The 27,107-nt window shown below is 49.4% G+C and overlaps 1 long non-coding RNA gene across 2 annotated transcripts in view; it reads left to right on the forward strand.

Moving 5' to 3' along the window:
- The first annotated feature begins 11,462 nt into the window (after window positions 1-11,462).
- LOC102026191 overlaps window positions 11,463-27,107 on the forward strand; it is an 18,666-nt gene continuing 3,021 nt past the window's right edge. For both annotated transcript variants that reach the window (XR_259716.2, XR_001232069.1), the window contains exons 1-4: window positions 11,463-11,519; window positions 11,853-11,917; window positions 12,763-12,828; window positions 14,326-14,415. This is a non-coding gene — a long non-coding RNA (uncharacterized LOC102026191). The remainder of the gene's footprint in view (window positions 11,520-11,852; window positions 11,918-12,762; window positions 12,829-14,325; window positions 14,416-27,107) is intronic.

The following is a 27,107-nucleotide window of genomic DNA, read 5'->3' on the forward strand; positions in this document are numbered from 1 at the left end:
CTGATTACCAGGTTGATTGAGCTGATCTGGCTGGCTAGATGGGTGTCCATTTCCCTCCTCACTGCTCCATGTGCATCCCTCCTGAAGCACGCTAGGTCGAAGAGGACAACCACACCCAACAAAGGATATTTCCTTGGTCAAGGGTGTATGAGTAGCTGTACTCCCCTGCTAGAACCTCCAAACTATCATATCAATAACTATTATCATATTGCCATTAAGAAGTTGTTGGCATTTCCACTTGTGTTCCTGAGTCCAAGGGTTTCTTGGTTTACTGGTGTCTAAACATCTTGGGGCAACTCTGTTTTCTTAGCAGAGTAAAGGATAAAGTTGGAGGTTTCCTGTAGGCACTAAGATATGCAGGAGGATCTGAAGACAAAGGCCAGAGTAGAAAAGCTGCCTGGGAGTGGAGCCAGGGCAGATAATGACTTTGACTGTAGCAATGGGCCCTTATTGTGAAGTTAATCATAAGGAAAATGAGTTCAGGAAGACAGAAGCTTCACAAATGGATACATGAAATGGAACTGAAGATAATTGGGCAGTCCGAAGCGGAAATGAAGATCGATATTTGTTGCTTTGAGTTATAGAGACCAGGAGGCACAGAACACAAGATACAGAATAGAAAGCAAGTATAAGTCATACGGAAAGTGAGGGAGAAAGAATACACTATAGAGCAAGACAGGATAAGGAACAGTTCAGTAAGAGGAAGATTAATAATTGAGCTGTATTTAAAAGCATGCTAACCCCAGAAGGGGCTGGAACAAAATCGAATGAAGACGGAAAGATAGATGGCTCTGAGTTAGAAGAGCATAAGTAGGGAAGGAGGCGGGACTACCAGGGCAGCACTCCCTAGATATGCACCGACAGGAGGTGTCCCCAAAAGACCATTTCTATAACTGTCCTTTTTGAATGAGCAGATTGAACACAAGAGGAAAACAGGAAATGAAGGCCAAGATGACAAGTAACTGAGACCTATTTGTAGCTCAGGTTCCCGGCGGGGATCCCGGAGTCATGGGGAGCTTGCAGGAGGAAGCGGTAGAAGTGACGGGGGCACAGATGAATGGACTACTCAAGAATGCCGAAATGGTTGGAGTGGAGAATTTTAAGTCTTTCATGAAAGAATGCTAAGATTATGTTCCAAACAAATCATGGTATGTCAAGGAGAGCCTCGAAGAAGAGTACATTTCTCAGGGAATTATGCAAAAATTCTGCTTGATATGGAGATTTTCATAAGAGATGATGAATTAAATACCAAGCACGCAGTAGCTAATGTATCACTCACTAATCGGCTGACAGTAACCAGATGCCCTTCGACTGTGTGGCACAGTGGTCAAAATAATGACCTCGCATCAGTTAAGCTCTGATCTAAATTCTGCACATATTCGCGTTTATTTAATCTTCTCAACAACACTGTGAAGGAGTTAAATAGTTACATAAAGCAAGGATGGCATCGTGGTGAGCCACGTGACGCTTTCATCTCAGATGCTAAATTTAAATGGAATGAGAAAAAGACCTCAGTAATCAAGAAAAATATGTTAATGCAATACATTTCAAAAATCAAAATTAATGCAAAAAATCTATGATGAGCAAATTATCAACATTTTAAATAGAGATGAGATCAACAAGGTCACAGTTTGTAAATGGCAGATCTAGGATCCATATCTAGGCAGCCAGGTTGCAGAGACCACACCATTAATCACTAACTCCATACTGCATTCAAAATGGACCACTAGGCTGCACTGCCTTTTCCTCCAATCTATGCCTAGGGTCCAGCTCAGGGTCCAGCACATGGGAGGTCTGCAGTTAATGTTTGCTGAGTGAAGACATGGGCCTTGCTCTCAAAAGTGTTCATACTCACCCAGGTACCTGCTCTAGGAATTGCAAAGGGTTTGATGTGACTCACAGATACCATATAGCTTGCCTTATTCCCTGTTAAACTGTAAACATATTAATATATTGCTATGGTTTTAATATGGCTGTTAGAATTTGTTTGCCACTAGGGCCATATTGGAAGCTGGAGTCTCTGAGACACAACTAAGAGCCATTAGTGCTTTTCTTAAGGGAGTTTTCCGGAGTGTGGGGTTACCATGAGATTAGGTTGTTATCAAGCAAGCCAAGCCTCATGTGCTTATCTCTGCCACATGCATCTGTTCACCATTCAGCTTGTCCGCCACATTATGGTGAAACACCAGATGAACCCCTCAGCAGACGTGACTACCTTGTCTTGGACTTCCCAGCCTCCAGAACTGTGAGCTCAATAAACCTTTTCCCTTTGCAAATTATCTAGTATCAGGTATGATTTTATAGTAACAGAAAAAAAGCCTCAGACATCAGGATCCTAGAGCTAAGAAGGATGACTTCAGTCTTACAGCATTGTGACAAACTTTAAAAAAGGGTGACATTTGAATGGAATCTTAAAGTATGTGAAGGCTTTCTCCAAGTAGGATGGGGGAGATGCTACCTAGAAGTATGGCCAGATCTTCATGCATTGTTGAACAGAGAAAGCTTGGCTGTAGACTGACATAATGTGACACCATCTGTGAACCATACTCCAAGTGTGCCCAGAGGAATATACATGTGCATGGAAAGGTCTGGAGCATGAACATTGTGTTAGGCAGCTTTCCATTACTGTAACAGTGATAAATAACTTAAAAAGAGGAAAGGTTTATTTTGATTCACAATTTGAAGGTTTTAGTCTAGGATATGTTGGCCCTGTTCCTTTGGGTCTGTGGAGAGGCAGTATACCATGGCAGGAGCATATGGTGGAGTAAAACTGCTCACTTCATGGCTGGGAAGAGAAAGAGAGAGGAAAGAGTCAAGTCCCACAATCCTCTTTGAGGGCACATCTTCCAGTGACCTATGACCTCTCTTGAGGCCCCTTCTCTTAAAGTTTCCACAACTTTTCAATAGTACCAAGCTGAGGACCAAGTCTTTAATACACGGGCCTTCAGAGAACCGTCTAGACCCAAGATTTAGCAAGCAGCAGTCTCTGGCAGGGCTGCAGGAGCAAGCAGGAAGCTGGAGAGGCTTGAGCAAAAGGGCTTCATCCTTACTTGCAATGTTTAACTTTTAAAAATCAAAGAAGAGAATGGTGCTTACTTGTGCAATTAAACATTTTTTTAAAATAATAGATCAAGGAAGATTTCTATGAGCCGGTATGGAGTAGTTTCCAAAATATATTAAGTGCAAGCACCTACATTTTATGTTCTTTTTTGCTAAAAATAGAACATGGAGAACAAACTAGAAATGATAAAAAAAATGCATATGGGAATAATGGATGGGGAGAAAACATGGGGATGAGAAAGCCATTTTTAATAGGTTTGACTTTTAAGCCACATAAATGACTTATTGAAACAGAACATTTTTTAAAAATTAGGGCTCAGAGTATAGCTCAATGGTTGAACACTTGGCTATCATGTGCAAGGCCTTGAGTTTAAAACCTCCAGCACCACCAAAAAATAATTTAAAATTAAAATAAATAAATAAAAATGATGGGAAAAGCAATCTGAAGCTTGAATACAAATAGAAACAAATGGAACCTGTGGTAACAACCACACAGACAATGGAAATCATTCTAGGGCTATGACTACCCACTCTTAAGAGCATGCATTTTCACAGTAAAAAGAACCTCAAATAAACCATGAACATGACTTAGAAGAGTTCCTGGTGAAGTTGTTGTTAGTAGCAGTTAGTATAGTTGTTTGTGTGCCCTGAGCACTAGAGTAAGTATCCTGATGTTACTGCAAGCTAGTTGTCACTGTGGCAGAAAAGAGGTGCAAATGTTGAACTACAGAAAGTGTTTTTAGGAGTTTTCAAAATTGTCTTGGTGATTCTAACATGTTACCATGGTGGAGAACCACTGCTCTGGAGCCCGCACTATGGGTTTGTTATAGAACCAACAACCTGGGAAAAGAGGGCTGAGCAAGTCATACTCATCTGTTTTCCTAGGGACATGCAGAACTCTTCTCCCCATGTCCTTTTTTCTCTTCCTTCTTCAACCCATTTCTAGCCCCTCTCCCGTGGTAAGAAATTATTGTACAAATGGTCAGTGGCCAGTTTGATTGTGACAACAGAACTCAGTCAGTATACGGCCTGCAACAACCAGCACAGGAAACCAACTCCAATCAATACACAGGCCAGCGAGTTAGGGTACTAGAATGTCTCTGGTAACACCCCAAACAATAACCCCTGACACAATAGACCCAAACTGCCAGCACTTGATTAATAACTGATATTACCCTCATTTTTGTCCCTGCTTTCAATGTAGGATCAACCATAGAACTCCAAAGACATCCCCTAACCACCTGCCCAGGATGCTTCACTATGAGTTAGTTACTCATAGCTTCCCCAGGTGAGCAGCCTCCAGCCGGGCGCACAGGCAGCTGTCCCTTCTTCCCACACTTTGGTTTTCCCACTCCTCTGCCTGCCTCAGACTCTCTTGCGGCAGGCAGCTCTGGTGAAGTCTCTGCTTCTGCCACTTGGCGGGTCTTGCTTTCTCGCCACAGTAGCAAACCAGTCTCCTGGGAGGGACCCAGCTGCTTCTGCTTGGGAACCTCCCGTGCAGTGCTGCTATGTGTGGATGGCACTGGGCTGTCATCCTCAGCCTGTTCTTACTGCTCTCACCGAGTTCTGCTTTTCAGATCATCGAGGCTGCTTTGTGGACATCTCCGTGTCTCGCTCTCTCCACCATTCCAGCTGGGAGAGTCATGGGCAGGGAGTGCCTGCCACCGTCTGGCCTCCACGGTCCCCAGCCACAGTCTGGGTGGTGTTCTCTGGCCCACAGGAAGGTCTGCAGGGTAAAAACTACTTCAGTCCTAGGGCTCTGCCTGACACTTCCACCCTCATGTCACCAGCCAGAAGTGGCCACAAGGTCTTGGGTGTCTGCAAGGGGCTGAGAACCATCAGGGAACAAATGGAATATCTGATGAGCTGTACTATCCTTGCCATAGCAGTAACAGTGGGTCAGTATTTAATTAAAATTACTGGTACCTACTAGCATTGTACTGAATGCTTAATGTGTTGAGTGATCCGGGCATTTTCAGCCAGGTATTATACTCTATAAGCCAGGCATTACCCAAAATGCTTCGTGTTATTATCTTACAAAGGTGCTCTTACTATCCCTAACTTAAAGATGGTACTTGATGCTTACTTACATACGCAGAGAGTTTCATTGACTGGGTTAATGTCATACTGATGGTAAGTGGCACCCAGGTATTCTGACTCAGAACCTGTTTTTCTCCCCCAGTACTGAGAATTGAACCCAGGGCCTTTGCACTGAGTTATATCCTCTGACCTTTAAAATTTTTTTTAAATTTTGAGGCAGGCTCTCATTCAGTTGCTAAGTTTCCCAGGCTGGGCTTGAATTTGTGATGCTCCTGCCTCAGCCTCCCAGAGTACCAGGATTACAGACATGTGTCACCGTGCCCAGCTAGACCCTCAATGCTTTTTTCTTTCTTTTTTTTTTTTAAATATATGTTTGCAGTACATAGTGAATACATTTCTGGTGGGAGCTGGTGCATATATATGTCACATCTTAGTCCTTTTTACTTTCTCTTCCCTTCCCTTCTCCCCCTCCACTACTTGATCCTCCCCCATCTCCTAAAGGTCTACCTGTTTTTCATCCTCTTTCTTTTAAAAGCTGCTCTCTTAACCACAGTGCAGCTCGGCTGAGGGACGGGCTGGTTACTAAGAGCAGGCGACTGTTCAGTGCGGCTTTGAGGGCGTGAGGCTGCAGGGGACACAGGGCAGCATTGCGCTAGGACCGGCGGGGGCCTGGGCCTCCGTCCTGAAGGCTGTGGGGACCACTGAGGTTGTGTGCAGGTGGCGACCTTGGGCTGGAGCTTCTCTGGTTGTCAGTTGGAGAGCAGCTGGCAGGGGACCAGAAGAGCCAGGGCGGTGGGTGAGGCGGGGTGTGCAGTAGTTCAAACCAGGGGCCACAGCCTACGTTAGCAGGGCACCTGCGTCACTCATCTTGTCTGCAGCCCTTGACAGGCAGTGGGAAATGGGCTGACACCTTCTAAAATGCATCGAGCTCAAGAAGGGTTAGCAGGGCTGCCAGGTGTTTGGCCTGAGGCTGTGGGAGCAGGAGTGATGGCACTGGACCCTGGGATGTGAGAGCTGGAGGGAGCGCTCCTCCAAGAGGCTGAGAGGGGCGGGCTCCAGGGGCATCGCCTGCCTTCCCGTGCCTCGCATCTCGATGGAGAATACACGTGGTACTTCGTGTGTCAGTGAGGAGGTGAGCGAAGTGAAGTGTTTCATCCAACATCCTTAGAGCAGTGTGTGGGAGACACACGGTCAGCCGTGGGTAGTGTGCGGCTGCTCTCCAAGGGAGCTATGGCCCCTGCTGTGGCAGCCAGCTCTGTCTGCCATGACAAAATGCCACTGACCAGATGGCTTAAACAGAGGTTTCTTCCTCACTGTCTGGAGGTTCGAAGTTCAAGATTGAGGAGCTCGGATGCGGTTGCCAAGGAGGCCCTTATCTTAGTTTGCAGACAGACACCCTCTCACTGTGTCTTCACATGGTGGATTCTCTTCTTATAAGGGCATTAACCCTCCAGTGGGGGCCCACTCTTATGAACTTGTCCAACCCTGGTTACCCCGAAGGTCCCATCTGCACATGACGTCACTGTGGGCATTAGGTTTTGTGCATTTTGGGGGTGATATTAGAGGTTGAACCAGGGCCTTCATGCTGAGCTACATCCCCAGTCCTTCATATTTTGAGACAGGATCTTGCTAATTTGTCCAGGCTGGGTTCAAACTTGGGATCCACCTGCATCAGCCTCCCAGAGTACTGGGATTACAGGTATGTGCACAGCATCTGTGTGGGCCTTCCATGCTTTGAGGGACCACCACTTACCCCATAGGTGTGGGACCGAGACTATGCTCAATGTTTTCATTCTTCTCCTCTCTTCTCCCCTGTCTGGCACATAGGGTCTGTGTCTTAGGACTTTGGTCTTGCCCCTGAGTAATTGAATGACCTTGACTGGAGCTGCCAACTTCTTGGGGCTCAGCTTTCTGCTCTGTAGTATGGGGTCTTGTGGGGTGACTATGAGGCTTAAATGAGACGGCATATGAAAAGAGCCTAGCACACAGTAGGTGCTCATCAAACCTACTGTTGTGCTGGTTTGGGGCTGTCACCTCCTGTCTGGATTCTTCAGCCACAGTCACCTGTTCCTGATTTCCGCCAGCTGGGGGCAGTCACTGCCTTTTTTTTTTCTCCTGTGCTCACAGGGAAGTCCCTGAAAATCAGGCAGGCTCAACCGGCAGAGGGCTGTCACCTCTCTGGAAGGCATCCTCAGGCAGACAGCCAGACGGAGGCGGGGTCCTGGGGGTGTGGCCAGCCCGTCAGACTTTCATGCATTTTTCAGTCTGTTGCTGCCTTACGCGGAACAAAGGGTCAGACAGGTGACCTCTCCAAGGCCTCCTGCCAGGGACTGGGTCTTCCGGAAAATGTGCCTGGGAACGCAGGTGAACCCCGCTCTACGCTCCATGGGAGAGAGGAGCCGTCTGGTGGCAGTGCCACACTGGAGGAAGCTGGGGTGCCACCGTCATGGGTGCGCATCCTGCCAGTCACCCACATTCTGCTCCGTGAGCCCCACGATGCGGAGGGTGCGGGGATGACTCAGCTCCAGCCTTCCTAAGTCGAATTCCGCTCATTCAGGGTCCGAGGGCTGTGCAGGAGCTGCGGGGGCGCCTTGAATGCTGTTCTATCTGCAAGAGGCAGCGGGAAACACTTTCTCTCCCTGCCATGCCAGGGCCCGGATCGAGCAGGAGAGTGACTTGCTCACGCTCCCAGCTAGCAAGGGGCAGGCAGGGTTTGAACCAGACTGAGGGCTTGAAGGAACGCCAAGCCGCCTGTGTGGTGTGTCCGTGCGGGGCCCAGGCCCGGGTGGGGACTCTGCAAGACACAGGGAGAGGTGCTGGCCTGGCTGGCAAGATAGGACAGACCTGTGCTGTGTGCTCATCACCAACCTCGGAAACCCTGATCTCATGAGGAAGAGAAGCACGGAGAGGGAAACTGGAGAAAGAATAGAGTTCCCCCTCATCCTAAACCGATGATTTAAGGAAAATAAAAAAATATATATTTGTGTGTGTGTGTGTGTGTGTGTGTTTTGCGGGGGCAGTCTCACTTTGTAGTTCAGGCTGATCTTGAACTCACAATGATCTTCCTGCCTCAGCCTCTTGAGTGCCAGGATTATACGTCTGTGCCACCATGCTCAGCTAGTTTATATTTCTTAACATTGTTCTTGTTAGTTATTTAAACTATGTTTTTCTGTGGAGACTTTCATAGATCATCGTTTGCTTGTAATTTTCTTATTTTTGATGATCAGTGCTGGGTTTGAATTCTGACTGTTGCCAAACAAGCTGCTTAGACAAGTTACCCAATGCCTCTGGGTCTTATCTTCTTATTGATGAAATGGGGAAATTAGAGTATTTTCCTAAGGAGGTTCTTTAGAGAGCTTTTAAAATACACTTTTCATGATGAGAAATCCCAAACACAAAGAAAAACACAAAGATTATGTCGGGTTCGAGTCGCAGGTACTCGTCTTGCCGGCCGGACAGTGTCCGCCTTCTGGCCACACTTGTTTCACAGTTTTTTCCTCCCACATCACCCTTTCCACGCTGGGTTATTTTGAAAGAGACTCCTTGACGTCGTTCCGTCTTACTTGCCAGTATTATAATGCATAGCTCTACAAGATGAGCGCTCTCTTTTGAAACATCACTTTGGAGACGTTTTATGGAGTCTGTGCTTTGTGGCCAAGATTTTTAATAAAATCTGTGGATGGGATGAAAGCTCCCGTGCCCTGCAAGGAGGGCGTTGCAGAAGGATGAGAAAGCAGCCCACGTGCTTTTGCTTCTTGGTTGCTGCTGGGTGATTTGAACAGGGTGGGGTCATCAGGCTGCTGCACTGAGTGCTGGTTACAGGGAGAAACCCGGGTGCTTGTGGAGGACGCCAGTGCGCTGAGCAGTTCCCACAGCCCCAGGAGGTAAGAACGACTACCGTCACCTGAACGCAAGGACAAAAGAGGCACAGCAGCCAGTGGCAGAGCTGGAGTTTGAATTTAAACTGGGCTGACTCCAGAGCCCTGCCCTTTCCTCTGTCCTGGGCTGTAATCTTCCCTTCTGCTTCACTTCTCTGTTCAGAGGGTAAATTCTTCGAGGTAAGGGCTGTGCCTTAGAGATCTGCATTTCCATGACTCCCAGCTGCCGGATGATTGGCAGACTGATGGAGACTCGGGGTAATCGCTGGATGTTGTACTCAGACAAAGCTTATCACGGCCCCCACCATCTCCTTCCATCTCTTCCTCCTCCTCGGTCTGCACAAACAAGTGCTTGTTAAATATCTATACTAGGACAGGATTCAGACACCCAGGGCTGTGGAGGACACAGTCCCTGCCCCCACAGTTGCTGGTACAGTGTGCCAGGGATCAGTTCAGGCACATTGGCACCCGGATGGGAAAATGCATGGGCAAGTGCATTGCCGAGGGCAACGTCCTATCTGCTTTTGTGGCCTCATGTTCCACATGAAAGCAAAGATGTGGGTATGAGCTGAATAAATATTTCTTTGTGCTCTCTGTGTTGCCAAGAACAGTACTAGGAGCTGGGAATTTAGTAGGAAACATGACAGAGGGAGCAGAAGGACAATATATTGCAAGTGAAAAACTACCTAAGATGTATTTCCGGAAAGTGATATGTGCTGGGTGGAAGTACCCAGGGCACATAGAGTAGCAGGTGACAAGGAGCCTACTTTGGATAGGGTGGTCAGAGGAGACTCCAGGAAGGGGACATCTGTGCTATGATCTGAAGACTGAGCAGCAGGCGGCTAAGTAAAAAGCCACAGAAAGCTCATTCCAGGAAAAGGAAACTGCACATGCAAAGGCCCTGCGGTCAGAACAAAGGTGACACATTTGTGGAGGGGAGAGAGCTGGTATGACGGCAGCATACTGGGCAGGAAGGGGCAGGGGCTGGATCACACAGGGACTTATCAGCCAGGGTAAGAGTCTGAATTTCACTCCCAATGTAATGAGAAACCAGTAGGTAATTTTAAAACATGATGTAGTCTGACTTTAACACTTTTTAGCAACTAAAATTCCCACTGTGAGATTTTGGAGTGGGGAGGGCTGGTGCCTCTGGCTGTGCCCCAATGCCACGCTGACAACCCTTCACGGTGAACCACACTTCTGGTCTGGCACTGGCTGAACATGAAGTGGAGTTGGCTCCCTGCCTTTCTGCTACCTCACTGCCTTGTGTCTGCCACACTGCTCACAAGGGTGCTTCCAAAAGTGCCACCGTGGCCCTCCTGTGGCACTCCTTACTTTCTGGCTGAAGTTCAGCCACTTGAACCTGACTGACTGGCCCTAGGACACTGCTCATCCTGCAGTGTGGCTTCTTACCTCTGCTACTCCCTTGCAGATGTCTTGTGCACCCGGCACCAAGGGGCCTTGTTCTTTCAGGGCTCTGATGCTATGTCATGCTCTTCCTGTGGTCTGGAATGCTTTCTCTTGCTGGTTGACCTGAATCCCTAACCATTCATTAAGGCCCCACTTAAAGACATTTAGTTTCTCTTAAAGCCTTCCCTGATTTCCTAGTGTTCGGCAAGGGGTCTGCTTCTACTAGCATGTTTTTGTGGCACATAACAGAACTGAAAGACTCTTAAGCAATGCGAAATTTATCATTTCATGTAACAAGCAGTCTGGAGGATAGTTCTGGACCAGCTGGTTTAGACACAACCAGGTCTTTCTTATTTGCCCTCTCATTTGTTGGCAATGATTCCTCTCACGGTTGAAAAGCAGCTGCCGTAGCTCCAGACAAATCTGTGACATCCAGAGAGGGCGTAGTAATTTCTTGCCTATAGTAGGGCAAGAAAGCATTCGCAGGGTACACCCTCTGGAGTTATCCTCAGGCTCTATGGACAGAATTGATCAGATCATCTGTACCTTCTAAACTAATTCTAGACAACAAATATGGGATTATCTGATTAATGCAAGTCAATCATATTCCCCAGATTTTTCTCTTGATTTATCTCACTGATTTCTTTTAAGTGCTGGAGTCAGAGCCTTGTGTCTGCTAGACAAGTGTTCTACCACAGATCTGCACCCCAGCCCTAAACTGGGGTTTCATTTCAGCAAAGAGGAAGATCATCAGTTGGTGTGGTGACCAGCCTCCCAGATAGAGTCCAGTGATCCACAATGATGCCCTTGTCTCCTCACATTGTATTGGGTGCTTCCACAGTAGGCCAGAACCCCCGAGATTCAGTTCCTATCTTGGTTGCTTTCTGCCCACTCCTGTGCTGCCTTTTGATCCTGGGTCACCCGCTCTGGGGGATCTGTGTCCAGGCAGCCCTGCAGGGAGCACTGGCAGCCAAGGACAGAAGCCTCGAGCCATCGGCCACAGAGTTCCCTGGAAGCAGATCTCTCTGTCCCCTTGACGACTCTGAGAGATCTGACGACCCGATTGTGGCATCAGAGACTGAGCCAGAGGCCCTGTGGAGCTCTTCCGAGTTCCTGACCCCAGGAAACCATGTGAGACGATGGAGGGTGGCTCAGTTTGGGGGTTATTTGTTACGTGGCAGAGGACAACTAATCTAGACCGTGTGTCCCCATGCCTGCAAATTGCTGTCAGGGTGCTGTTTCATGAGCTGTGTCTGTTCCCCTATAAGTTTTTGAGTGCCTTGATTTTCCACTTGCTTGTGTACAAGAGTCCAGAGTGTGTGTGTGTGTGTGTGTGTGTATGACTGTGTGCACATGTGTGTGTGTGTGTGTGTGTGTGTAATCGAGTGTGTGCACAGCTCTTCTTCAAGAATCCTTCTTATGGGGTCTCCCTGGACTGAGAGTATTATTTCCTCTGTGTCCCAGGAGGCTCGGCAGCGAGAGGCCTCAGACAGTTCAGAGGGAGCCAATGGAATGAACAGGATGCTGGGGTGGGTGAGATCCCCCTTGGCTGCCATGGCAACTGCAGCGTGGAGCACCCAGAGCAGCCTGGGCCTCATAGGGGAGCTGAGAGGTTTCGCAGTCATCTTGCTGTGAAATGGCTCGGGGAGGTGGAAGGCAGCTTCTGACTATCTTGGGAAGTCAACACTCAGGAGGGTGGTGCAGAGTAAGGGGAGGCAGATTGGAGCATCTTGCGGCTCAGAGCCCTCCCGGATACAAGGGCCTCCACTTCCCTGTAGATTCTTCAAATCTGTCTTTTGTCTGCTGAAGACCTACTCAGTGGTAATCTCTTGGCTGAGCACTTTTTGCTCAGCTCTGCTTGATACGGCGCACAAGGGCATGTGCCCTGACTGTCCTGTCAGTAACATGAATGCCTCGTGTCCCATGGAGGGGATGTGAAACATGTTTTGTGAGTGAGTCAATGCATGAAATGAGTTTTTGGGAGACCTTTGCTGATTCTTCACGTATGAGATGAAAAGAAGCTGGGGTATCAATGCAGGTCTGTGATCCCAGCTTGGCTCTACCAATAAATAATGGTGTTTATCTGGAGTACTGCTTCAGTCTCCTCTTCTGCCAAGAGGGGGTAGTAGCAGAACATACCTCAAGGGGTGCTATAGGTCAAATGTGTCCCTCAAAAGTTCATGTGTTAGAAACTTAATCCCAAATTCACATGTTAATGACGTGTAGAGGTCCATAGTGTTTGGCAAAGAGCTCTTGGGAGGTGAGGTCGTGAGGGTGGAACCCCATGATGGTCTTGGGGTCTTTATATGAAGCAGAGGAGAGACCCAAACTCACACACTTGCTCTGTCTTGCCACATGATGCCCTCTGGCTTAGTCCGATGCAGCAAGAAAGCCTCCAGATGCTGGTGTTGTGCCATGAGACTTTCCACCCTCCAGAACGGTGAGTGAAGTCAACTTGTTTTTCCTCAGCAGTTACCTGGTCTCAAGTATTTTGTTACAGCAACAAAAAGATTTTGTTTTCACTCACTGGGTTCTTGCATGTAAAGTGCTAGAAATTATGTCTATCTTATGGGGAGCAGAGCTGTGCAGTGGGGAACCCACGCAGGATTCCTTGGAGAAGCAGCTTCAGATGGGCTGGGAGGACAAGAGGCAGGTGGACCACCCCCTGCCAGAGGAGGGAGCATGCAGTTAGGTCCTTGGAGTCCTCTTCTTCCCAAATCCCTTCCCTGCGGCATTTGTCTGAAGGGACTTTTGATACAAAGGGTTTGGCCTCTGTGTGAGGCCCTTGGGTTCCGAGAGCTGGCGAGGATGTGCTGGGCCCATTGTCTCCATTTGCTGACAGCTCCAGACAAAATCAAGCGTGGGTGCTTTAGCAGAGCACAGAGTGAGACAGAACTACAATTTTAAGGCAGCTGCGAGCTCCAAGAGTGCTGTGTGTTCTTTTGCCACAAGCCTAAGAAATTGGGCAGCCAGGGCCACCAGGGGCTGGCTGAGGGGAGGCAGGGGCCCCTTGGCTGAGTCAGGTAAACAGCAGCACAGAGGTATCACAGGGGAGAGCAAAGGTTTAAAGCTACAGGCTGTCCAGATGCCCACAGACATCACTTAGGCGAATGCCACCGTGTTACCAGTGAGGAAAGGGAGGCAGAGAGATGCCTGTGTGCAGGGGTGGGGGTGGGGGTACACGTTGCTTTCTTGTGTCAGATGACAGAAGTTTCTTGTTTTACCTGAACACCATGTTAAATAGTCAAGTAATGTCTGATGTGTCAATACCATAGTTTTCTGTAATATTTAAAAAGAACCAAAAAGATCCACACGAACCGACTCAGATTTCTAAGACTTGTTCAGAGAAAAAAGTTGCAGATGTGTACATCAGGTATTTATTTTAAATAAACAAAAGGCAAGCCAAGGTTTCTCATTTCAGTAGGTCTGTGTGTTTATCACGGCTTTGAGAAAGTTCTGGAAGGATGTTCACCAAACGCGGTAGGATGGTCACCTTTCAAAGCGAGGCTAGGTGGGGAGGACAGGGAAGAGGTGCCTCCGCTTCACTGGGATTGTTTGAATTGTTCAGAGAATCATTTTCCGTACTACTTGTATCATTAAAATATAGGCTATTTAATTATTTTATTTTACTGGGTTTTTTTTTTTTTTGTACTGAGAATTGATCTCAGGAGGGTGTGCTTGCCAGGAAGGTGCTTGCACCACTGAGCTATATGCCTGGCCCACATAATAATTTTAAAAATTGTTATCATAACGCTTATTTACCCTTTGGGTTGGATTCATCCAGAAAACATTTTCCTCCTCAGTATCAGACCCCATAAAACCCTCTGCTTTTAGAACCTTCACTCTGTCCCCTCCCTGACATGTTGGATTTGGTAAAATATAGAAATATGATGAAAATGCTAATAAAAGACAGCCATACACCTCCCTTTGGTCACAGGCCATGAGAAGATGCTTTCATTCCAGAGGCCTCAGGCTTCCAGAAACTTCCCCAGCCCCTGGTGCCATGGGGGTCACTACCTCTGGAGAGGTGAGTAGAGGTGGGAGCTCCCGTGCTGCTCTCTGCAGACTTGGGATCTGTCCTCTTCTGCTACTCTGCCATGAGACAAGCAGTCAAAACCTTGGATATCTTCTTCCCACTATAGCATACCAGGATTGTTATTTAATTATGTTCACATATTTGCTATTTTTTAAAAATAATTTTTAGCTGTGAAGGTGGGGAAGAAAATGAAATGCTATAGATGTCACTTTGTCACTGATGTCACTTTGAACACCCCAACCCCACTCCTGGAGATAGACCATTGACAGCTGGCTACACAGCCTTACAGAGCTTCCTGTGCATTTTCTGTGGGCCCTTGGCCTCTCCAGCAATGGGTTCCAGGACTAAACCGTGCCCCCATATCCATGGCACTCAAATCTCTACTATAATATGGTGTAGTATTTGCATGGACCTTTGAACCCTCTCTAGATGACTTATAACACCATCTCTAGATGACTTATAATAGTATAGTATAAGTGATATGTGTATTAGCTAGCTTTTTCATCACTCTAGCAAGCACCTGAGATAATCAACTTTAAGGGGAGAAAGTTTATATTGACTCACAGTTTTGGAGGTTCCAATCAACGGTCTGTGGACTTGGGGCCTGTGGTGAGGCAGCACACAATAGTAGGAACCTGTGGTAGATGGAGCAAAGCCATTCATTTCATGGTTGTGATGAAAAAAAAAAAAAAAGAGGAAGATGATAGGTTTGGGATCCCAATGTCTCCCTTAAGGACATGCCCTCAGTGACCTAAAGACCTCCAACCAGGCCTGCTCTCTTAAAGTTTCCACTACCTCCCAATAGCACCAATCCGGGGATTGTGCCTCTAGGACATGGGCTTTTGAGGGACATTCCAGAGCCAAGCTACAGCACTATGTCAAAAGCTGTTATATCACAGGGCTTAAGAAATGGTGACAAGAAAATAAAGTCTGTGCAATGCAGATGTATTTTTTGATAGCTTTGATCCAAGGTTGGTTGCATTGGGAGTGTGACACCTGTGGGTGGTGGGATTTGTACTCACGGAACTCGGTGTCATGCTGCTGTTGCTGTGTGGAGGATTGTCACACATCACTGGAGTAGCTATACATGCAGGTGATTCCACTTGGGTGTTTGTCTTAGTTACTTTTCTGATTGCTGAGACAAAATACCAGACACCCACAAAAGGGAAAAGTTTATTTTAGCTCACAGTTTATACGGGTTTCAAATCCAAGTCCGCTGGTTCCAAGGCAGGGTGGCATGGCAGGGGCATCGCAGAGGAGAAATAGCTCATTGAGTGGCAGGCAGAAGACAGAGAGCAGCAGCAACAGCCTGCCTTCTTTCTGTCCCTTTTTATTACATGCGGGCTATAAGCCTATTGATTGGTGCCACCCACATCAGGGCGGGACTTCCGTTATCCATGCCCTTAATCCTAGTACCACACCCCTAATTCACATGCACACATCCTAAATCCAGCTACATCCAGAAAGCCCCGCCTATGAGTGCATGATACAAATCATAACCGTGTCGCCAGGCCATAAGCAGCAGGAGGTGGTGCTACCTCTGCTGCTCCTCCTAATGTCCCAGCACCCAGTATAGAGCAGGCATTTCCTGGGCCCCTCTCTGATGTCTGGCTTCCGTCTCCAGGCGCCACCTTGTGATCTTAGCACTTGGTTGCTACTTCAGATGTCCAAATGCTGCCTCTGATCCTCCCAGATATTCATGGGGGTCTAGAGAGAGAGAGGGACAGCCCAGGAGGCCTTTCTTTTTTTTGTTGTTTTTTTCTGGTACTGGGAATTGAACTCACGACTTTGCACTTGCCAGGCAGGCGCTGTGCCACTGAGCTAAATCCCCAGCCCCCAGGAGGCCTTTCTTGATGGTCTCAGGAGAAAGTAAGAGCAGAGAAGCAGTTCTGTGACTCTAGGACGAGGTGGGCTGGGCTCCAGCGCGCCCCCACCCCTGGCAGAAGAGGGAAGTCTCAGTGTGGAGGTGCAGGTAAAGGGGGATCCTCAAAATTACCAAGAAGCTGTCAGTGCTCTCCCCACACAGGAGGCTGTGAAATGTCCCAATTATGCCAAGAAAGTGGGCAATCTGGGGGCAGCTTCCGGGAGGGAAACAGAGACCATACTGAGAAAAGGGGTCAGGAAACCCACTCCCTTTTCTTCTACGCTTTAAGTAACATTATAGGAAGCCATGCTTTTGGATTGACTTCCAGGCTGGCCACCAATGGGCCAGACTGAAAATCAAAATGAAGTCACTTATGTCAAAATTCCCTATCACCAAACCAACACCAAATTGTTCTCCAATTTTCCTAGAAATCAGGAGTGAGCAACAGTCAAGTTTCCCAAGCAGTCCAGTTTCAGCTGTCGTGATAATGACGTTTCCTCTGTCTTAATCTTTCCTTACACAAAAACTGTCACCTGTAGTGACCCAGTGTTAACAAGCTTTTTTCTGTTCTTCTGTTTCTCTGTCCCCACCTTCCGAGGCAAGTAACTGTGAGATGACCTGTTTGCTATTTGTGCTCTTTTTTCTATTTCCTTCAGCCCTCTACTCAGCTCACTGGCATTTACTGTATTTTATGGGGCAAAGCGCTGCCCAGTTCTAGAGTAAAAACAAAGCCAATGAAACTCTTCAAAGGAAACTGTTGTCATTTTTGTCCTTTGACAAGTAGAATTAAATATCAAATCAACCGGGATCTGAGTTCCGGCTTCGCCCCTTCAGGACATCTGCCTTGCTGGGTTTGTGCCTACTGGAGCCTCCCTTTTCTTCCCATGTGCTGGGCTATGCCCTGGGTGGGCGGATTTAACCTGCCTCCGGTCATCTGCTCTGTGTGCCAAGGGCCTGCCATGTGTGAGTTGGAGGGGGTGCAGGCTCTGGGATATAACTTCAACCAGATCCACGGCTTACTGATGGTGCGCTGAGCAAAGTACCCCTTAGGATTCTCTGGTAGCAAGTGACAGAAGAAAAAGATTATGGAACTGAGCAGCTCAGAGGTAGCTCCACCCAGGGCTGCTAGTTTTCGCTCCCATTCTCTCCTCTATTCTATGGACTAGCTTCTCCCATGAGGCCCCTGTTACTGGACAGACTATATCTCTGTGGTCTCCAGGCAGCCTCAGTGCCCATAGTTACACCTATCTTCACTTCTGTGGGGCAGGGGTGCCAGCAGCTCTCAGCATTGCCAGCGCACTCTGATCGTGTCCTGGCTGGTCGTCTTGGGCAGAGGACCTGCCCAGATGGGATGAGTTAGGGCATCTGGTCCACAGCATCTTCCAGTAGCCAGGCTGTCCCAAGTCAATCTTGGAGTGGGGTCAACTGACTTCTCTGACTGCCGCATAGCCTGAGGGCTGGAAAAGATGACGAGGAGCTGAACCGCAGACCTGGTGCTCTCAGGCCCCAGGAATATGGAGCCTTCACCTGTGCCTGCGGGGCCAGCAGAGTTTCCATGGAGTGTGGGTGAAGATGGAGGCCCCAGTGTCCATGCACAATCAGGCCAGGCAGCCTGTACTGCTGAGGGAATGTGTGCAGTGGCTGAAGCACTTCAAAAATCACCCAGTAGGGGGGCTGGGGATTTAGCTCAGCGGCAAAAGCGCCTGCCTGACAAGTGCAAGGTTGTGAGTTCGGTTCCCGGTACCGGAGAAAAACAAAAAAAAAACAACAAAAAAGAAAATCACCCAGTAGGAGTCTAAAACCCGGATTTCCCTGCAGGAAACAAGACGTGCCCTTTCATGATAGAGGAAGTAGGAAGGCCAGGGTGGCTCAGACTGCACAGCTTGCAGCCGACTCCTGAGGAGGGCCAGCTTGGGGGTGACAGTCAAGTGTAAGACTGACTGCACCCAAGGTCACACCACGGGGAGGTCGGTGAGCACATGCTCCTCCGTGAAGGAGAGTGGAGTGTGTGTTGCAGGGCCACCCCCGAGATGCCTCTTGGTATCCTGGGTGGATGAGGACGGGCCCCTTGTATTTGAACGTAGCTCTGCGTGTTGGTCTGGTTGGTGGGCCACCCCGGAATGTCTGTTGGTGTTGTCTCTCTGGGGTCATAGGAAAAATGTGGACACAGAGCCAGACAAACCTGCCATTTGTTCAGCTTTGTGGCCTTGGGCAGGTCACTTCCTCCTCAGCTGTGGAATAGGTGGACCTGCCTATTCCGGGGACTGTGAGGAAGCAGCAAGACGAGCTGTGGGAAGTGTCCTGTGTGTGTCTCTCCACAGTTAGTGCCCTGCGAGCGTGCGTGGCTCCCAGTGGAATGAGGATGGTTGACCCCTGGGCCCATGTTTGTCCCCAAGGTAACTCCAGGCTCCATCTCAGGGCTGCACCTGAGGCTTCCTGGGAGGAGTGAGGGTTCTGTCTGGCATCTGCAGGAGAGCTGGAATTGCTTCTAGAACAATCTAAGCCAGCCTGGGCATGCTGTTCTTGGGGCCTGGTCTGCCCACTGACTGCCAACACCCATGGGAGGCTTGGACCCCAGCCAGGCCTCAAGGGCTTCGAGGGGGCCTCAGATCAGCTGCAGGATTAGGCCAGTGACTCATCTGCTCAGAGGGAGGCCAACTCAGGGGATCAAAACAAGACAAAGAAAAGCTCCTTCTCCCCCAGGGACTATGAGCACCCTGAAAAGGACCCACGCACCGTCAATATTCATGGGCCCAGCGGAGCATGAGGGGGAAGCCCGGCTGGTCGCAGGGTGGGGGATGGGTAAGCAACAGGAGTTGGCTCACCTCACAGCAGCCCCTCAGCTGGCTTCCTCCCCGAGGCTCAGAGAAACTAAGCAAAAACCTTCCACGGTGACACGTATCCACGGTCCTAGGGGGTCTGCGAGTGCTGGCAGTTCCACTTGGCACCAGGCCTTTCCATGGCTGTCACGTAGTGGTGGCAGCACTGTACTGGGCGTAAGAATGATGAGTCCCATTGTATGGATGAGAAAACTGAGGCAGAGAAGTGACTTGGTGCAGGTGGCACAAGTCATCTGCCAAGGTGGGACTGAATGAAAAGGAAGTCACACAGCGCTGGAGGCAAACAGATATTTGTTGAGCAGCTACTACGTGCTAGTGCTGAACTGGGTGTTGGTGGTATAGCGGCATGCAAGCCAAGTTTCTGTCCCCTGGGATTTATATTTTATTTGTGAGGGGACAGACAACAAACAAATAAATAGTGCCTTAAGTGATTTCAAGTAAGAGTCAGTGCTATGAAGGAAACAGATGGGGTGAGGGAACACAGAACGAGAGGTGGGGTGGTGTGCAGAGATAAGCTGCTGTTTTAGATGACGGAGTGGCCCAGAAGGCCTCTCTGAGGAGGTGATGTTAGAGCTGAGTCTGAGTGAAAGGAGGGATTGAATCCTGTAAAGATACAGGGAGGGCATTCCAGGAGGCCTGAGGGAGGGCAGCAGCAAGTGCAAAGGCCCTGAGGCTGGAACACTGGTGTATTTAAAGCTCTGCAAGGTTGGTGTGGTGCAAGGGTGCAAGTGATAGGAGATGCTGCTGGGGTGGGGGGATGATCTTGGAGGCCCAGGAAAGATCCTTAGGAGCAACCAGCAGTGCTCTGGCTCCTGGGTGAGTAGATTTGCACTATGCATATCACAGTCTTCTCCTCTGCTGGTCCAGGCAGTCCAGATTTCTAGCCTCCTTCCTCTCTCCAAAGCCACTGGAGGAACCAGGAACCCCTGATCCATGCAAGAAAGAGTGAGGAGCTCACACGCCCTGAGAGCTGCCCTGGTCCCTGCCTTTCTTCAGCACATTAGTCCCTAGCCAGGCCTGGGAGTGAGAACAAGGTCCTCCCCCTGCCTGCGTTTTGTCATCTCTGCATCACACAGGAGAAAGCCCAGGCCCAGAGAGGGTGCACAGCTGACAGTGGAATGGGATGCATACATCGCAGCCTGGGTGCTGGGAACATGCTCTTCACATATGGGTGGGTGGTTGAGGCTTCTGGGACTCTGACTGGAGGTCTGCTGCAGGGCCCCCTCAGAGCACCAGCGTCACAGCCCTGCGTGCAGCTCAGAGGTTCTCTTCGTGCCCAACACTCACCCCCTCCCCCACCCCATCTCCAGCTTAGGCTGTTTCTGGGGACCCCAGCGCTCCAGGAACCATTAGCATTATCAGTCTGGTGGGAAGCCCGAGCCCTGCTGACCAGGGACTTTCTGGTGAGAAATTCCATTCCAGGCCTTCATGACCCAGATTAGACCAGAGCTGTGAGAATGCAAGCAGAGAGTCTTCAGAAGGAAGATGAGATCGGGCCATTTAGAACTAGGTGTCATAAGTCTTAAAATGTTTCCTTATCCTTCAGGCCCCCCAGCCATTCCATGTCTTGGGGCTTATCCAGGGGAAGTCACAAGATTTGTGCAAAGATAAATGCACACACAGTGGGAACCCACTCCAGCCATCATCCACTCATCTGTCCATGGACGATCTATCACTTACCAACCTCTCAACCTAAATGCAGAGATACAATATAGATGAGTTAAAAAAAATGTATTACTTTGAACATTAAAAAATACCTTTTTAAAATCCAAGGCTGCAAGTCAGCTTTCATTTTCAGTGGGTATGTTGTACTGGGTTGAGGAGAAAGGGGCACTCTTCTTGGCCTCTCCGCAGGGCCCTGAGAAATGTTAGGGCTCTCTGGAGAGTGAGCAGTCAGCGACCCAACCTGGATGAACTGCCTCTAAAATCACCTCCTAAACATTCCCTTCTAAACAGAGGATTTGGAGCTGAATGTGCTGGTGCATGCTCTCTGGTGAGGCGGGAGGGTCACAAATTTGACCTCAGCCTGGACAACTTAGCAGCTTAGTGAGACCCTGTCTCAAAATTACAAAATGAAAGAAAGGTTGGGGATATAGCCCAGTCTGAAGGTCCTGGGTTTAACCCTTAGTACTGAAGAAAAAAAAAAAAAAAAAGAAAGAAACCCAACCAAACAACATCAGCAAGGAGGACAATGACTACAACTGCAAATAAATAGACAAACCCAGAGGATTTGGAAATCAATGCCCATTTCATAATACATTTTGAGAACTTTTTAGTTGATTTAGAAAAGAATCAAGCGTTCAATTATTGTAGAAAAAAGTAATAAAAATTGTAAAGTCATTAAGAACTGCTGGGGTCTGCTTCATCAGAGCCTCCAGGGTTGCTCAATTTCCAAACACGTCCTGGTGCCTCACCCCTAAGGAGAGTTTCAAAGAAGCGTGAAAAAACAGGAGCGTGACACAAAGTCTGAGCCTCCAAGGCCTTACCATCAGGGTGCAGACGATCAGTTCTGGTTATAAGCAACAGAAACAGACTGCCTACCTGCGGCAAGAAGGAATGTGCTGGAAGATTACGCGGGCTGCCCAGACTCCACAGAGAACGGAAGGCCTCGAGGGCGTGGGAGCTCCGGCGTTGCAGGCAGCAGGAGTACATGGTGCTCTCAACTCTCCAACAACTGGTGACAGTGGCACCCTCAGCTGGAGCCTCTGGGCCAGGAGGAGTGAGCCCCTAGGTGGGCAGCCTGGCTCACCATAAGCAGGGCGCCATGTGGCACTGGCTTAGGCCGGGCAGACTCACCGCTCCTTGCCTAGGTGAGAATCCAGACTCTGCCGCTCAGGAGCTGTGTGTGTGGTGGGGATAGGGCTGTGCTTGGGCTGTGGGTCCTCCGTTTTCTCTCCTCTAAAATGGGAATGGTGACCGCAGTTTAGGGCGGGAGGAGATGAGGATTAAAGGAAGTACAACTAAGCAGTCTGGGTGATGACCTGAGTAGAAAGCGGGGATCATGCTTTGGTGGCGTAGAGCTCACAGGGAAGATTACAGAAGGCCCTACACCAGGGCTGAGTTGCAACCTGGAGTCCTAGGATCACAGGTTCTCGTAGCCCAGCCAGTCCTTAGCTTTGGGAGCTGGGGTAAGCTACACTCCTCCCTCGTTTCCGTGTTGACAGTGGGAAGAAAGTGTGCCCTGCCAGCTTCCCCTGTGGCTGAGAGCAGCCAGAGAGAAGATGGGCAGACATGTCAGGGAGGAGAACAGAGGACTGGCCTTGTAGCGCACCAGCGCACACTAAGGGTGGGTGGGGGTCACTCCAGGGCCTCCCTGCCACTGGCATACTCGGCGCTAGTAAGAGCATCCATCCCCTGAGCGCTGAGCCTGTGCGGGCTCTGGAGGAGGTGCTGTAGCCACGGAAGCAGCAGAGGGACACAGGTCCAGGCCACATGGAGCCTCAGGGTGGGGACAAGTGCTTTAAAAGGGAACAGGGAACTGAGCTCTTCTGAAATGGGAAGGAGTGAGGGAGGAAGGGGCTCTGAGCTTCGAGCTGAGCCTGAGGGAAGTCACAGCAGTGCGCGGAGGAGGAGGGCTCAGAGAAGCTGGGCAGCACTGCAAAGGCCTTTGGCAGGAAAGAGAGGGATGCGCTGGGGAAAGTCGACCATGTAGGAAAGTGCTCACGAAAATCGCCGGAAACAGCACAGAACCGAGGGATCCACCGAAGCAGGGTCGGGGCTCCAGGACAAGCCAAGGAAACAGGTTCTTGCCCTCCCAGGCTCTGAGACTCAAAGAGCTTGAGTACCTCGCATATAGAAGAGTTAAGGGAGGGTTACATTTAGGGCAAGGTGGCCTAGAATTACCTTGAAAACTGGGAATATGGTTGGAGAGCTGAGGTGGATGTATCTCCAGGCAGTAGGGAGCCCCAGAGGTCTTGGAGCACACTGAGTTTCTGGTACTCAGCAGCGAGTTAGCTCCCGTGTCAGAGGGCTCAGGACAGTTGCCAGGGACAACAAGCCATGGTCTGCCATGCCACACGCCACATTTCGTTATGGTCAGCAGTAAACCTCAGGCCTCTTTCGAGGCAGCGTTGACAGCGTGGATGGCATCTAGATTTAATTGGAAGTTGCCGCTGTGGCTGCCGTGCGCTTTGGAGGAGGAAGGGCAGAGTCCTCAGTGGGGAGCGGGTGTGAGACAGGAGCCAGCAGTCCCACATCCAGCGTCGGCTGGGAGGCGGCAAGGCGGGCACGCCTGCAGAGGCGGGTGGCTGAACAAGGGCCTTTCTCACCTCCAAGGTACTCACGGGAGCTGCAGAGCCCCGCTGCCAGCCTAGTGACGTTTATTTTCACAGTCACCTTCTGTTTATGACGAATGTGCCCGGTTTGCTTTTAATGGTAGCCGTAGGAAATTCACCGCAATTTTCAATAAATATAGCTGAATAATAAGTCACAGTCCATTTAAAAAACAGAAATCATTAGTCCACAGTGTAAGTGAGATGTGTGGGTGCGAAGAACGCTGGCTTGCCACACAAGTAGGCTGAGGGCTGGGGAGGGCTACCTCCCTTCAGGATGGCCCTAGGGTAAGGGTTTCAGGATGGCTCTGGGGTAGGGACCGTCATCACCATTGTACAGCTGGGGAAGCTGAGTCCCCAGTAAGTTAACTTAGCCTTGGCCCTCTAACAGCCGCCTGTCCTATCCTCCCACCCCGCCTCCGCAGTGTCTGGGCTTTGAGACAGTGCTTTGCATTTAGCATTCTCGGACACCATCCCTTGTGGCCTGTGGCTTTAGACAAATGTCTGACTTTCTCACCTTCAGGTGGGAACAATACTTGAGCCTCAGAGAGTGTTCAGAGGATTTAATGAGATGGTATCTGTTATTATTCTCAGCTTAGAAGTGAGATAATGGAATCTCAGAGCCATAAAGCCACTTGCCCAAGATTGCGCAGATAGGAGAGGAGGAGCTAGACACAAGGTGGGCAGGTGGACTGGTGTCTGAGGTGCTGTTTGTGATGATCCCACAGTGCTGCCTTCCCTCCATGGAGCACAGCTTTGTGCCTGGGGGGTGGGGGAAAGAAACTAAGAGGGCCTGGAAAGCTACAGTGGCTTGTTCATGGGGAGGGAGCGCAGTTTTCTTTAGGCAGGAGCCTGGGGACTCTGCCAAGATCCCCAGAAGCAGCAGGGTCGGACAGGAGGGAGGGCGCTTTCCTGTGGGAAAATGTAGGGCGTTTCCACTTATAGCCTGGTAATTGGGCCCAGCGAGGTCCAGAGCTCAGATGATGTCATTCTGTCTCTGTGGCCTTGGAGCCTTCCAGGAGCCTCTGGGGAAATAGGGGTGGAGGAGGAAGGCTAGGGGGGCAGAATCTGGAAAGAATAACACATAGAGTTTGGGCGGGTGTGGACTGTGGCCCGGGAGTGAGCCGCTGAGGCAGGACAGCCCACAGCAGGAAATGCACATCAGACTCTGCACAGCATGGCTGGAACCAAGCGTGGGGATGGATGAGTGAGTGAGGGATGTGTGAGGGGATGGGGTCATACCAAGCCATGGGGATGCGTTCCTAGAAGGCAGCTGAGTCTGGGGGAGGGATGCGAACTGTGACATTGGCTGGAGCTCAGATCCCAGCTGTCACCTTGCCAGCTGCGTCACTTTGGGAGACTATCTTGACCTCTCTGAGCCGCCATTCAGCAATGTCAATTTCCAACCCCGTATCTGTCTCCCAAGTCATCTTTGCCAGTGAAACCCACCTTCTTCTCAGAATGACAAAGCAGTTGTCCTGGTGCCTCTGCATTCCCAGCCTCCTTCCCAGTGAGGGGTGGCCTAGCTGAAAGCCTCAGTCTCCTCGTTTCCTCCAAATGAAGATGATTACAGCCTCCCTGTCGGGCTCAGGAAAGGTACAACCTGGCGTATGCTCGATAAGCATTGCGAGAATTCGGCAGACTTCCGCCCTCGATGGTTGGGTTGTCCCTGTTGCCCCAAATCTCACAAGCTGTACCCACCCCCTGCCCCCACATCCCAATAACTCTTCTCAGCCTCTCTGCGATTATTCATGGATCCCTGCCACCCTCCTGGCTCCAGAGCCAACTATTTGGATCCAAATCTCAGCCCACCACTTCCAGCTTCGCGGGACTTTGCAATTGCCGTCGTCCTTCTGTATCTGCAGGGGACTGGTTCCAGAACTCCCCGTGAATATTAAAACCCATGGGTGCTCAAGTCCCTTATATAGAATGCTGCACTACTTGCATTTAACCTGCACACATCCTCCCAAACACTTTAATTCATCTCTAGATGACTTGTAACACCTCATGTAATGTAAATGCTATGTGAACAGCTGTATATACTGTATTGCTTAGGGAATAATGACAATTTCAAAATGTTTGCACACGTTCAATAGAGATGCAAGTTTTTGAAAAATATTTTGACCTGTAGCCGATTGTTCCTGCAGATGTGGAGTTTGCGAACATGGAGGTCTGACTTACTTAAGCAGGACGGTGATGTTACCTAAATGCTGTGCTGCAAGAGGAAATATCTGTAGTTCTCACAACACCCTTGGCACTGTGCCTGGCACCTATCCGGTGCTTCTGGGGTTGTCATGCCTGTGGGGAGGTAGGCCAGCTCCTCAGTATGGCCCTCCATGCCCCCTGGGACCGAAACTGCCTCCCTGTCTGGCCCCCTCCCTTGGTGGCCTTGGTTCCCTCTCATACTTCTGCGGCTTCAGGTGTGCTGGTCCCCTGTCTGAAGCATTCCTCTGCCCTTGTGCCTTTCTTTCTTTACCTGACCAATTCCACTTTAACCTTGCAAATGAATTGTTTTGTCGCCTTCCCCAAAAAACTGTCCCTCTCTCACCCCTCACCCGCTGGGCTTCCACAGCTGCCTGAGCCCATCCCACTGAGGCAATAATGTGGCGTTGCTGTTGTCTGCCTTTCTGTCTCTCACAGTCCCTGGGCCGACCCCTCCAGGGCCCATACAGAGTCCTCATTGCCTCTCCCTCAGGCCCCGCTCATGTGGTCAGAGGCACCGCCCTCATGCACCCTCCAACACCAAGGTGCCCACAGCGTCCAAGTGGACGGGGCCAATGGCCAACACTGTGTGGCTCAGCACTCACGGCCCTGTGTCCATGAGGTGCCTGATCCGTTCTCACAACTGTCTCTCAAGTGGGCTGCTAGGATCTAGGGCTTACCACCTCCTTCTGATATTTTTGGGTGCCTGGAAACTGCTTCCTTAGCCAAGGGAGCCCCTTCACAGAAGTCAGAACAATTTACCTCTACACTGTCTTTCAAAGCGACCCAAGGAGGATTCTCTAGGCATAAGAAGGAAAGGCCCTTCTTCCTGCTGTGTGGCCTTGCCCCAGTACCTACTCCTGTCTGGGCTTTGGATTCTACACCCTCATATTTCAACAACAGTAGACACTATTAGACACACTATGATATGTCCAGACAGCGGGAGATTCTCTGTGTATTGATACAGAAAGCCTTCAAAATAAAATGTATGATGAAAAGAGTAAAATGTAGAACAATGTGACATACACCACTTTTGTATAAGAAGAAGGAAGATTTAAGAGTACATCCTGCTGGGGATATAGCTCAGTGGCACAAGCACCTGCCTGGCAAGTGCAAGGTCCTGAGTTTGATTCATGGTACAAAAAAAAAAAAAAAACAAAACAGTTATATAAGAATATATCCGGGTATTCACACAGATTCTGGAGAGATATCAGACACTAATAAAAATGATTGCTTTAGGGAAGGTCATAGGCATTAGGGTGGGATTAGACTTTCTACTATGTATTTTTCATTTTTATTTTAATTTTATTTTTATGTTGCTGAGAATGGAATGCAGGACCTTGAGCATGCTAGGCAAGGACTGTACTACTGTGCCATAGCTCAGGGCTCAAATCTTTTATTTTTGAAACATGTGAATACATGGTTTAGTAAAGAATAGATACTAAAGCCGGGTGTGGTGGCGCATACCTGTAATCCCAGTACTCAGGAGGCTGAGGCAGGGGAATC

This window comes from Chinchilla lanigera, unplaced genomic scaffold, assembly GCF_000276665.1.
Source record: "Chinchilla lanigera isolate Chin_1 unplaced genomic scaffold, ChiLan1.0 scaffold00007, whole genome shotgun sequence".
Taxonomy (NCBI): Eukaryota; Metazoa; Chordata; class Mammalia; order Rodentia; family Chinchillidae; genus Chinchilla; species Chinchilla lanigera.